Raw genomic sequence first — 10,937 nt, forward strand, 5'->3', positions numbered from 1 at the left:
CACCCTTTTCTCTTCAAGGGAAAAACCAACGCATGCTCAAGAGGTAGCAGGAAAACAAAAAAAATTCTACACACATGCAAGATCTATCCATGGAGATGCATAACTTCGAGAGGGAAGAGTGTGTCTACGTACCCACGTAGACCGTTAAGAGGAAGCATTTATCAATGCGGTTGATGTAGTCATACACCTTCACGGCCCATTCCGATCAAGTACCAAACATACGGCACCTCCGCGTTCAGCACACGTTCAGCTCCATGACGTCCTTGCCTTCTTGATCCAGCAAGATGGGCGAAGTAGTAGATGAGTTCCGGCAACACGATGGCGTGGTGACAGTGGTGGTGCAACTATCTCCATAGGGCTTCGTCGAGCACTACAAAAATTATGACCGAGGATGAACTAGAGGGAGAGGGGCGCCACACACGGCTTGGGGATCGTGGTGTGTGTTGCCCTCTCCCTCCTCACATATATATAGGTGGAGGGGGAGAGGAGGCTGCTACTTCTTGAGCTTGCATTGGTTTTTCCCTTGAAGAGAAAAGGGTTGTGCAGTAAAGTAGAGATAAGTATTTCCCTCAGTTTGCGAACCAAGGTATCAATCCAGTAGGAGACAACACATAAATCACCGAATACCTGCACAAACAATCAAAAAACTTGCACCCAGCGTGATAAAGGGGTTGTCAATCCCTTCACAGTTACTTGCAAAACTGAGATCTGATAGAGGTAGATAAACGATAAAGTAAATATTTTTAGTATTTTTGGTTTATAGATCAGAAAGTAAAAGATTGCAAAATAGTAGATCAGAAACTAATATGATGGAAAATAGAAGATCGGAAACTAATATGATGGAAAATAGACCCGGGGGCCATAGGTTTTACTAGAGGCTTCTCTCAGGATAGCAAATAATACGGTGGGTGAACAAATTACTGCCGAGCAATTGATAGAAAATCGCAAAGTTATGACGATATCTAAGGCAATGATCATGAATATAGGCATCATGTCTGTGTCAAGTAGACCGAAACGATTCTACATCTACTACTATTACTCCACACATCGACCGACTCCTTCCTGCATCTAGAGTATTAAGTTCATGAAGAACAGAGTAACGCATTAAGATGACATGATGTAGAGGAATTAACTCAAGCAATATGATGAAAACCCCATCCTTTTATCCTTGATGGCAACAATACAATATGTACCTTGTTGCCCCTACTGTCACTGGGAAAGGACACCGCAAGATTGAACCCAAAGCTAAGCACTTCTCCCATTGCAAGAAAACCAATCTAGTTGGCCAAACCAAACCAATAGTTCGAAAAGAATTACAAAGATATCAAATCATGCATATAAGAATTCAGAGAAGATTCAAATGATATTCATAGATAAGCTTATCATAAATCCACAATTCATCGGATCTCGGCAAACACACCGCAAAAAAGTATTACGTTGAATATATCTCCAAGAACATCGAGGAGAACATGATATAGAGAATCAAAGAGAGAGAGAAGAAGCCATCTAGCTATGGACCCGTAGGTCTATGGTAAACTACTCACGCTTCATCGTAAGGGCAATAGAGTTGATGTAGAAGCCCTCCGTGATCGTATCCCCCTCCGGAAGGACGCCGGAAAAGGTCCCTAGATGGGATCTCACTGGTTCAGAAGGTTCTGGCGGCGAAAAAGTATTTTTGTGGATGCCTCTGGTGGTTTGGGGATATATGGGAATATATAGGCAAAAGAATTAGGTCAGGAGGGTCACGGGGGGGCAAGGGTGGGGGGCGCGCCCTACCCCCGTGGGCACGCCCTCCATCCTTGTGGCCGCCTCGTGGCTCCTCTAACTTCATCTCCAAGTCTCCTGGTTGTCTTCTGGTCCAAGAAAAATCATCGCGGATGTTTTATTTCATTTGGACTCCATTTGGTATTCTTTTTCTGCGAAACTCAAAAACAAGAAAAAACAGGAACTGGCATTGGGCTCTAGGTTAATAGGTTAGTCCCAAAAATAATATAAAATAGCATATTAATGCATATAAAACATCCAAAACAGATAATATAATAGCATGGAATAATAAAAATGATAGATACGTTGGAGATGTATCAAAGGCAGCCTAGGGCGCCCCCAAAGGGCCGGCGGGCAACCCTAGGGCCTGCCTTGGCCGCACCCCTTCCATATATGGACATGAGGGGAAGGAAAGGGGGGTTGTCTGCCTCAGGGCGCCTCCACTACAAAAAAAGACACATCCGTGACATTTTGGGCCGAACGAAAAAAAATTCGGTCATACTTATGACACTTCTATGACAACAATTGTCACAAAACCCGGTATCATCATAGATGTGGTGGGATACTACTTCTATGACAAAAAATCATGACAGAAAATGGGCTTTTCGTCCTGGGATGGCCGGAGACGCAGCTGCATGACATTCTTTGGGTCGTCCATGACGGAAAAAACCGTGGTAGAAGCGAGGGCGAGGAAAATATCGGGGTGTTCCCGGTTACGGTGGGTGGTCGGGGCCGAGCGATGCAGGGAGGTTTGCGCGTTTCTCTCATACACGCACGTGCGTGGGTGCGAGGTGTTGGGCTCTAACTGAACCCGAGTGAGGCGTTCGCCTACTGAACCCGAGCGATTGCACTGCAGGCTACGCGTTACTGAACCCGGGCGATCGATCGATGGTTGTTAACTAAACCCGATCGAGCCATTCCTTTGCTACTACTGCTAACTGAAGTTGATAGATGCTGCCTCTGGATGAATAGTGAGCGTTGTGGGGGGTTGGATGAACAGTTCTCGGTGGGGGTGGATGAACAGGACCCCGTGGTGTTGCCTCTGGATGAACAGGACCTCGATCGATCGAGCCGGTTGGGGCTGGATGAACAGGAACCCGTGGAGGGCTGGATGAACAGGATGACCCCGTAGAGGGCTGGATGAATAGTAGATGGTGGACGGGTGGATGAACAGTAGCCCGTGGAGGGGTGGTTGAACAGGAGCCCGTGGAGAGGGGTGCTTGAATAGTAGCCGGTGGACTAGCTCGTGGTGGAGGCTGGATGAACAGGAGCCGTGGATGAACAGTCGCAGGTGGAGGCTGGAGGAGGTCGACGGTGGATGAATAGTAGCCCGTGGAGGCTGGAGGAGGTCGATGGTGGAGATGAACAGTATCCCGTGGAGTCCCGTTTTGTGGTACACCACACCCCTCCCGATGAACAGGACCTCCGTTTCGACCGTAGCGCTCCAACACAAGTCTGTTTCGTCCGTTTTGCGGTATGCCACACCCCTCCCGATCAACAGAACCCCGTTTCGACCGTAGGAGGTCCAACACAAGTTCGTTTCCTCCGTTTTGCGGTACGCCAGACCCCTCCTGATGAACAGGATCCCGTTTCGAACATGGCCAGTCGAACACAAGGCCGTTTCCTCCATTGTGCGGTACGCCAAGCCTCGTTTCCATCGGTTGTTCCGTCCAAGCCGGTTGGCTCCCACGCGTTCCGTTGCCTCCCGATGAACACGACGCATTCCGTTGCCTCCCGATGAACACGACGCATTATGCCTTCCCATGAACACGACGACGACGCAGTTTCTCCATTCCGACCCAGCCATATACACGGGCCCTGGCCGTACGTATGTGCGAGTAGGCGTTCGAGACCCCGCCTATATGTACGTATGTGGTCATATTTTCTTTTTTGCACCCTGGCCGTTGTACGTACGTGTACATGCTACGTGTGTGCCTCTACTACTACACGTGCGCACCTCTACATCGACCAGTATGTACATACACATTCGCGACCAGAATGATAACGCTACGTACGCTTCGACCAAGTGGGTCCCGACTGTCAGGCACTTCCTTGCATGCGAAGATGCAGCTGGTGGGTCCCAGCAGTTAGGGGGGCGAATCGTTTTTTTAGCCCAGACGCACTTCCTTGCATGCGAAGATGTAGCTGGTGGGTCCCAGTAGTCAGGGGGAAACGTTTTTTTGCGAAATACGATGGCCCGTCCGGTGGGTCCCAGCTGTCAGGTGGAGGAATAATTATTTGGCGCGTAATAAGGAGGCACTTTCTTGCGGCCGCCATGGACCCAGTTGTCAGCCTCTCCACGTACAATACTCTTCCGGTGGAAGTCGTTCCTTGACCACATTGACCACGCCGCGTAGAGAGCACCAGGGCAGTGGACGACGGCGAGGCCTAGGAAGGGGACGGCACGGAGCGGGGGAAGATGCGGCAGTGGAAGCCCGCGTGGAGAGGAGTACGAGGGTTCACTGGTTCGGCTGCAGTGTGAGGCTTCCGATGACTCTCATTTGTTAACCATGTTGACCACACCGTGCCGAGTGCACCAAGGCCGGTGGACGACAGAGAGGCCCAGACTAGAACGACCCGAAGATGGGGAAGACGTGGTAGTGGAATCGCATATGGAGAGGAGTGGGAAACTTGACCGGTTTGGGTGCGCGGCAGCACTGACACCCATGGGATACAGGAGCAAGAACAGAGGTTGAAGAAGAAGCACGGTTGTTGGATTAACATCCAACGGTCCAACTGCTAGAATCATTTGTTGATTAAGTTGACAAAGCCCTACGTACACGTCTGCTTAGTAGGCCCACAAGTCAGCCACCAAATCTGCCGGGTCCCAGCTGTCATCAGGAGGAATAGTTTTTTCGCATAACAAGGAGGCACTTCCTTCCGTGCGAAGATACAGTCGGTGGGTCCTAGCTGTCAGTGGAAGGAAACAACTTAATAAGGAGGAACTTTCCTTGCGTGCGACCATGGACCTCGTGGGTCCCAGCCGTCAGGCTCTCAAGCACAGTCCTCTTTCGATGACTCTCGTTTGTTGACCATGCCGCGCCGAGCGCAGCGAGGCGGTGGACGACAGTGAAGCCCCAGACTGGAACGACCTGGAGATGGGTAAGACGCAGCAGTGGAGTCGCAGACGGAGAGGAGTGGGAAACTTGACTGGTTCAGGTGCGGGGTGGGCCTACACTCGCCAGAGAATAACAGGAGGTGCAGAGTGGAGGGATGGCCTGGCCGTCGGCGGGGTAGTGTGTCGCTGCGAGGCGCACAAAACAATGTCGTTGGACGCCGGAGGCTGGAGCAGGCAGTCCCGCCAGCGCTGGGGGAAGAAGACGATAGATTGAAGAAGAATGCCGGCCATTGGATGTAAATCCAACGCCTTGCTTAGGCTTTGACCTACTGGCCCACATGTCAGCTAGTCCATTTGTTTTTAGTCCATTTGGTGGGCTGGGTGAAACAATGATGTAACATCTATGCAGCCCGTTTATATATGGTAGAATTCAAAGCCCATTTGCATTTTTCTCGAAATCCGCGACTTGCTGGGTTGGGTGAAAATATCATGTTTGGCTGGACAGAGAAATGTTATAAAAACATAAACACATGATTGCACGTCTATTACTGCATTGGTCAATAAAATCTTTGCAAGCTTATGTACGCAGTCACTAGGAGTTAACTTGCCAAGTTATATATAAACAATTATTATTATTATTTTGTAAGAACTTTCAATTTACGAAATAAAATATCATTTTAATTTGATGAGTTAATAGGACGTGGGGTATTATTATTTTTTAGGCTAGACGTGGGAAGTTGAGTTGGTTCTAGGGAAAAGTACTGAGAGAAAACTCAGTTTACATCGAAAAAGAAAGAGGAAGAAAATTCAGATATAGGATTATGAAAACAAAAAATGAAGTGGGAAGGTCTATAAATATGAACATATGAACATATATATATATATATATATTTCAAACAACGTAAGGTTCCGTTAAACATGTCGTTCATCCAACCATTTTATATATATAGGTCCAGTTTTGCATTCTTATAGAAAAAAAGAACTGAGTTGTGCATCGTCTTGAAAAAACAAACCTAACTTGGGGTGCTGATGTTATAGACAAGCTAGGTTGGGAGGCCCAGAGGCCGCTTGATCCAAAAAATGTTGAAACATGTCGTGGGCCGCCCATGTTAAACAACAAAACCTAGGCCATGGACCTGTTGGGCTCGGGACTGTCAGCCTCTCGACGAATAGTTGTCTCCCGATTCCTCTTGTTTTGCTGACCATGTTGGGAACGATAGACGGTGGCACCACGGCGAGAGCACCAAGGTGGAGGATGACATCGAGACCGTGGAATGAACGAACCAGAGCGGGGGAAGACGCACGCGGAGGGGAGTACAAGGGTTGACTTGTTCGGATGCAGGGTGGCCGGTGGAGCTCCTTGGTATCATTGTCTTCGTTCATGTTGGCGTAGCAGGGGTTGATGATGGTCTCGGCGAGGTCAACCACGGAGTCCTTCTCCTGCCCGTTGCCGATGATCTTGTATTGCTTCTGGATGTCGACAAGCTTGCTGCACCAGATGGTCGAATCGTCGCGTTCTTCCTTCTCTCCACCGTAGCGAAGGTGCAGTCAGCGCTGCCGATGAAACGGGCGAATGCTCCAAAACCTCTGATGGCCCTACAGTAGTGGTAGACGAGAACCTCGTCTCGCACGCATACCCGGGCGACCGCGATCCGCTGGTCCCTATCAGGAGACGAATGGATGGGCACAAGGTCTAGTCCTGCGACCTTGTGCTTTCTCGTCATGTAGGTACTGCTTGAACTCGGCGAGGTAGAGCTTCACCGAGTCCGGATCGTTGGTGTACATCACATTCAACTTGGTGCCACCATGGGACTGAATGGAGAACTCAAAGGTGAACTCCTTGCCGAAGTCCATATCCAGCAGGCTCACCCCTCAGATCGCCATTGGAGTCTCTTCAAGTGAACAAGTGAGTAGGCGGCAGCAGCAGTTCGTTTTTGAGCTCTTGGGGAACTGGATTCAACAGTAAACTGAGTGTGTATAGGCGACAACAGTTACTACCCCTCCTTCACCCGTTGCACGCCCGGCAGAATATGCACCCTCGGCGCATTCAAATGCCTCCATTAAGAAACCTATTCCGGCCACACACGTCGGTTCACGAGTGGGTTTGTATTGGTACTGTAATAACAAGTGTTAGTGGTCAATTTACTTTAATTTAATTAGCTTTAATTAAAATGTATTCTTAAAACAAGCAATGCATTGGCTCGTTCTATCAGTGCCACAGGATCAACATGCACAACAATTAGAATTATTATTCTAAGGACGCACATGATCAGCACATTTTCTGCAGTTCCACACAGAAAATACTACCAAGTTTGAACAGTTTGTTATGGTTGCTGTCCTCTGCATTATCATGCCGTGTTTCCCAGCATGCAAGATTCAGAACCAACAAATAAGATTCAAATAATAAGTACAACAAAGATGCCTACACATCACATTGATTCCCAGCTTCCAAGATTCAGAACCAACAAATAAGATTCAAATAATAATTACAACAAAGATGCCTACACATCTCATTGATTCCCAGCTTGCAAGATTCAGAACCAACCCATTAGAGCCTTTTGATCAAGTGAATATTGAGATTAAATCCATCTTGGCTAGCCATGTCATACAACCCAAGAACTTGGCGAATGCTCTTGACCATCACAACATCTGTAGTAGAGTATTCCTGTTTGCACAGATAAGAAAGAGCATGGATTTAGGACTCTAGCAGCCGTCGAGATGGTTGTACAAACATTAGCCTTTTCTTTTGGCCACTAATTCTATCTATGTTCCTGATACGTCAATCTTTGATGCACCCCTTGAAATTACTATAATAGTGGCACTAGTTGAAGCAAACTTTATTTCCAAAACGAGAAAAGATTGCGATAGAATAGCTTTATTTAAAAAATACAACATTGGCACAGCATGACAATGCACAATCATGTTGATAAAGGATAGTACTGACCGGTGTGAGGGGTCCTATGCTGCCACGACTCGATCTGGTGAACCTACAACTCCACTTGGATGAGGTCAACCTCCAGCTCCATGATTCAATTATTGGGCCTTTTTCTGCAGTTCACCTAATGAAGCAAAGATTGCATCATTCAGCTAGCAAGAAGTACTTGCTCTCATGAGCTGGCAGGTTCTTCTTTAGTAGTTGCACTAAAATTTAGCAACATTGAGGTTGGTTGTCCTGCTCATGTGAGGTGCAACTATAATTTGCTTATCCTTTTGTGCAGTTCCACTAAAATAAAGTGCCATTGTGGTGACAGTGATGGCTCATCTTGCAAAAGCTAATAAAATGTTGTACGAGATTACCAGCAGAATTTGATGGAGATTTTGGAAACTCCAATCACCATTTTGTGCAGTTCCACCAAAATTGAGAGATGTTGCCCACGTGACATTTTAGTTGAACTGCACAAGACACTCATTCCAAAAGAAAGTGTTTTGTGCAGTTCACCAAAAGGTCACAATAGCAACAGGTGAAATGGATATCCCTATCTGCACAAAAAGATAGAAAGTAGACAATTGCTGGTCAATAAGAATATACGAAACATACACGAAATGAAAAGAAGCATATTAATTATGTTCATGGCAATCACGCAAGGACAGTAGAAATTTTAAAACGACAACAATGCTTCATGTTACTGGAAGCATTACGATCAACTATGACATTCGTCAAATATGGGATTACTTTAATGGTGGCATTGCTTGTTTACCAGATATAGTAAATCAACAACAACTAAAGAGTTGGTTTAAGGGCATGGGACCATGGGGACACCAGGTCACTCAGCAGCGTAAAGAAGCAACTTATTTATCATACTTGGGAAAACAGTAGGAGTACCATTTGTTAACACAGTTTAATTGCATCATATCACTGGAGGCATTAGATTAACAATAACACTGGTTAGAAATGTCCTTAAGGTAACAGTGTGATCGCTTCATTTTACATGCGCCCTTACATTAACAACCGCAAAAGGTTGGTATAAGGACATGCGACAGTGGACGCATCAGCACAATGTACCTACAAAGAGGCATAAAGTGGTGATGCCGGGTTTTTTCCTGCTCTGTGAGGGCAGCAAATCTAATCCTGGAGAAGTGTTCCTATGTGAGGGCAGCAAATCTAATCCTGGAGACCTTTTACTATGTGAGGGCAGCAAATCTAATCCTGGAGACCTTTTACTATGTGAGGGCAGCAAATCTAATCCTGGAGACCTTTTACTATGTGAGGGCGGCAAATCTAATCCTGGAGACCTTATACTATGTGAGGGCAGCAAATCTAATCCTGGACATACTCAGTTGACTTGTCCACCAGCCGCCACTTTCTATCCATTTTTCAACCAATAATAGATCTGTTCCTTATCCAGATTGTACTAAGTTTTACCATTATTTCCCTTTTCGACCAAGAGACCGGGTACCCGGTCTCTACTACTTCCCCCCTGTTATTTCCTCTTTGAATCAAGTCCTAGATTCATGCTACGATTTCCCTCCTTTCTTCGTTGTTTGAACCAAGTCCTAGATTCGAATGCATGAAGTAGCTTTTCCTCTAATAATACTAAAAATTTAGGTGGATTTGGAAGAGCTGATGGAAGTAGAAAAAGATGCACATGCAGACACGTTGGGAGCTGGGGCAGTAGAGCAAGGCCGCTTTCGAAGAACTTGTACCTGAGGTTCATCGGGATGTCAGCGGCGGCAGGTCCGATCTGCACACAATACGGCAGGGAGGAACAAGGGTCGAAGGACCTCCGAGTCGGCAATGTGTCAGAGAGAACAACACGGGCAGAGAATCGGATCCCGCCGGCAGCTGTGGGTTTCCTCCCTCGGCAGCGATGATCGCGCGAATGATGCACCTTTTAGTCCTCTACACACACCGACCGAAGGGATCCGGCCGGATCTGCGACCAGCGGTGAGCAGAGAGAAAATATTGCTACCGCTGTCTTGTTTAGATCTGGAGAGGATGAGAGAATGAAGAGAACAACCCTAGTAAAGCAAGCGCTCAGGCCCCTGCGTACATATATAGTGGAGTGATTATCTTTTTCTCTCCACAACAAGCGTTTCAATTTGTGTACGTGGCATTAAAGAAAAGAAACTCCCTATTTAAGGTGACTACTGTACAACTCCTACTTACTACTAGTAGTACTAGTATTGTTCACTTGTGCTCCCAGCCCTCCATTCATTGAACAACCCCACGGGTGAATAAACATACAGTAAGTGTTTATATAGAACGAACAAGCTCGAACTATTTTCACGTAGTTAAAAGTTGAGGGCGGGCTTTTCCCGTGCAGTACGCGCATCAGTTTTTAGGTAGGCGGTTTGACAGAGAGGCGAGGAGGGTGAGCGAGTGGCGGATTCTCAAACTTACTGCTAGAAAGGTCGGGTTGTGCGATTTGACGGCACGTTACTGCTGGAAAGATTGTGATATGACTACTCACTATAGTCATGAATTACTAGCGCTACGACAGGGGTGATGCCCCCCTTCCGTTCCGCACTCTAATCTGGTGCATGACACATCGACCTAGATGCTAGCTCTCCCACATGTCGATGAAGTACGTAGCAGTAAGAAGGAGCAAAGAATGATGTGGTATATACTACTACTACTACTCAGGTCAAAGGAGTGCGAACCACGGCAGCCCAGTGAACCAGCAGTGCGAACCACGGTAGCCCAGTGAACCAGCAGTAGAAAACAATGTGGTGCTATGGCCATAAAAACAATGTGCTATGTTCCACACTGTAGCATGTACAGTACTACTCCTCTTTGTTTGGATCCCTGAGTTAGAGCTAGTTTGGGCTGAAATAGCCTCAAATTATCGAAACAGGAGGGGTTAGTTTGAGCTAGTTTGCTCTAACCCAGCTAAAAAAACTAGCCCGGTGGAGAGGTTCTAATTGGGTTAGTTATCCTCGGGGCCACTAAAAGAGAACTAAAAAAATCTCTCGTGTCCGCACCAGATCGCTCCCCCCCCCCTCTCGCACGACTCCTCTCTATTCCCCATAGGGCCGCCCGCCCAAGCACCGCTCGCCCTCTCTCTCCTCTGACCACCCTCTCCTTCCGCCCTCCGCCGCCCTACTCCGGCCGCCCTCTCCCTCCGGCCTTCGAAGGTCGCCCCGCTCCCCCTTCACTAGTCGTTTTCTCCCTCTC

This window comes from Triticum aestivum, chromosome 1B, assembly GCF_018294505.1.
Source record: "Triticum aestivum cultivar Chinese Spring chromosome 1B, IWGSC CS RefSeq v2.1, whole genome shotgun sequence".
Taxonomy (NCBI): Eukaryota; Viridiplantae; Streptophyta; class Magnoliopsida; order Poales; family Poaceae; genus Triticum; species Triticum aestivum.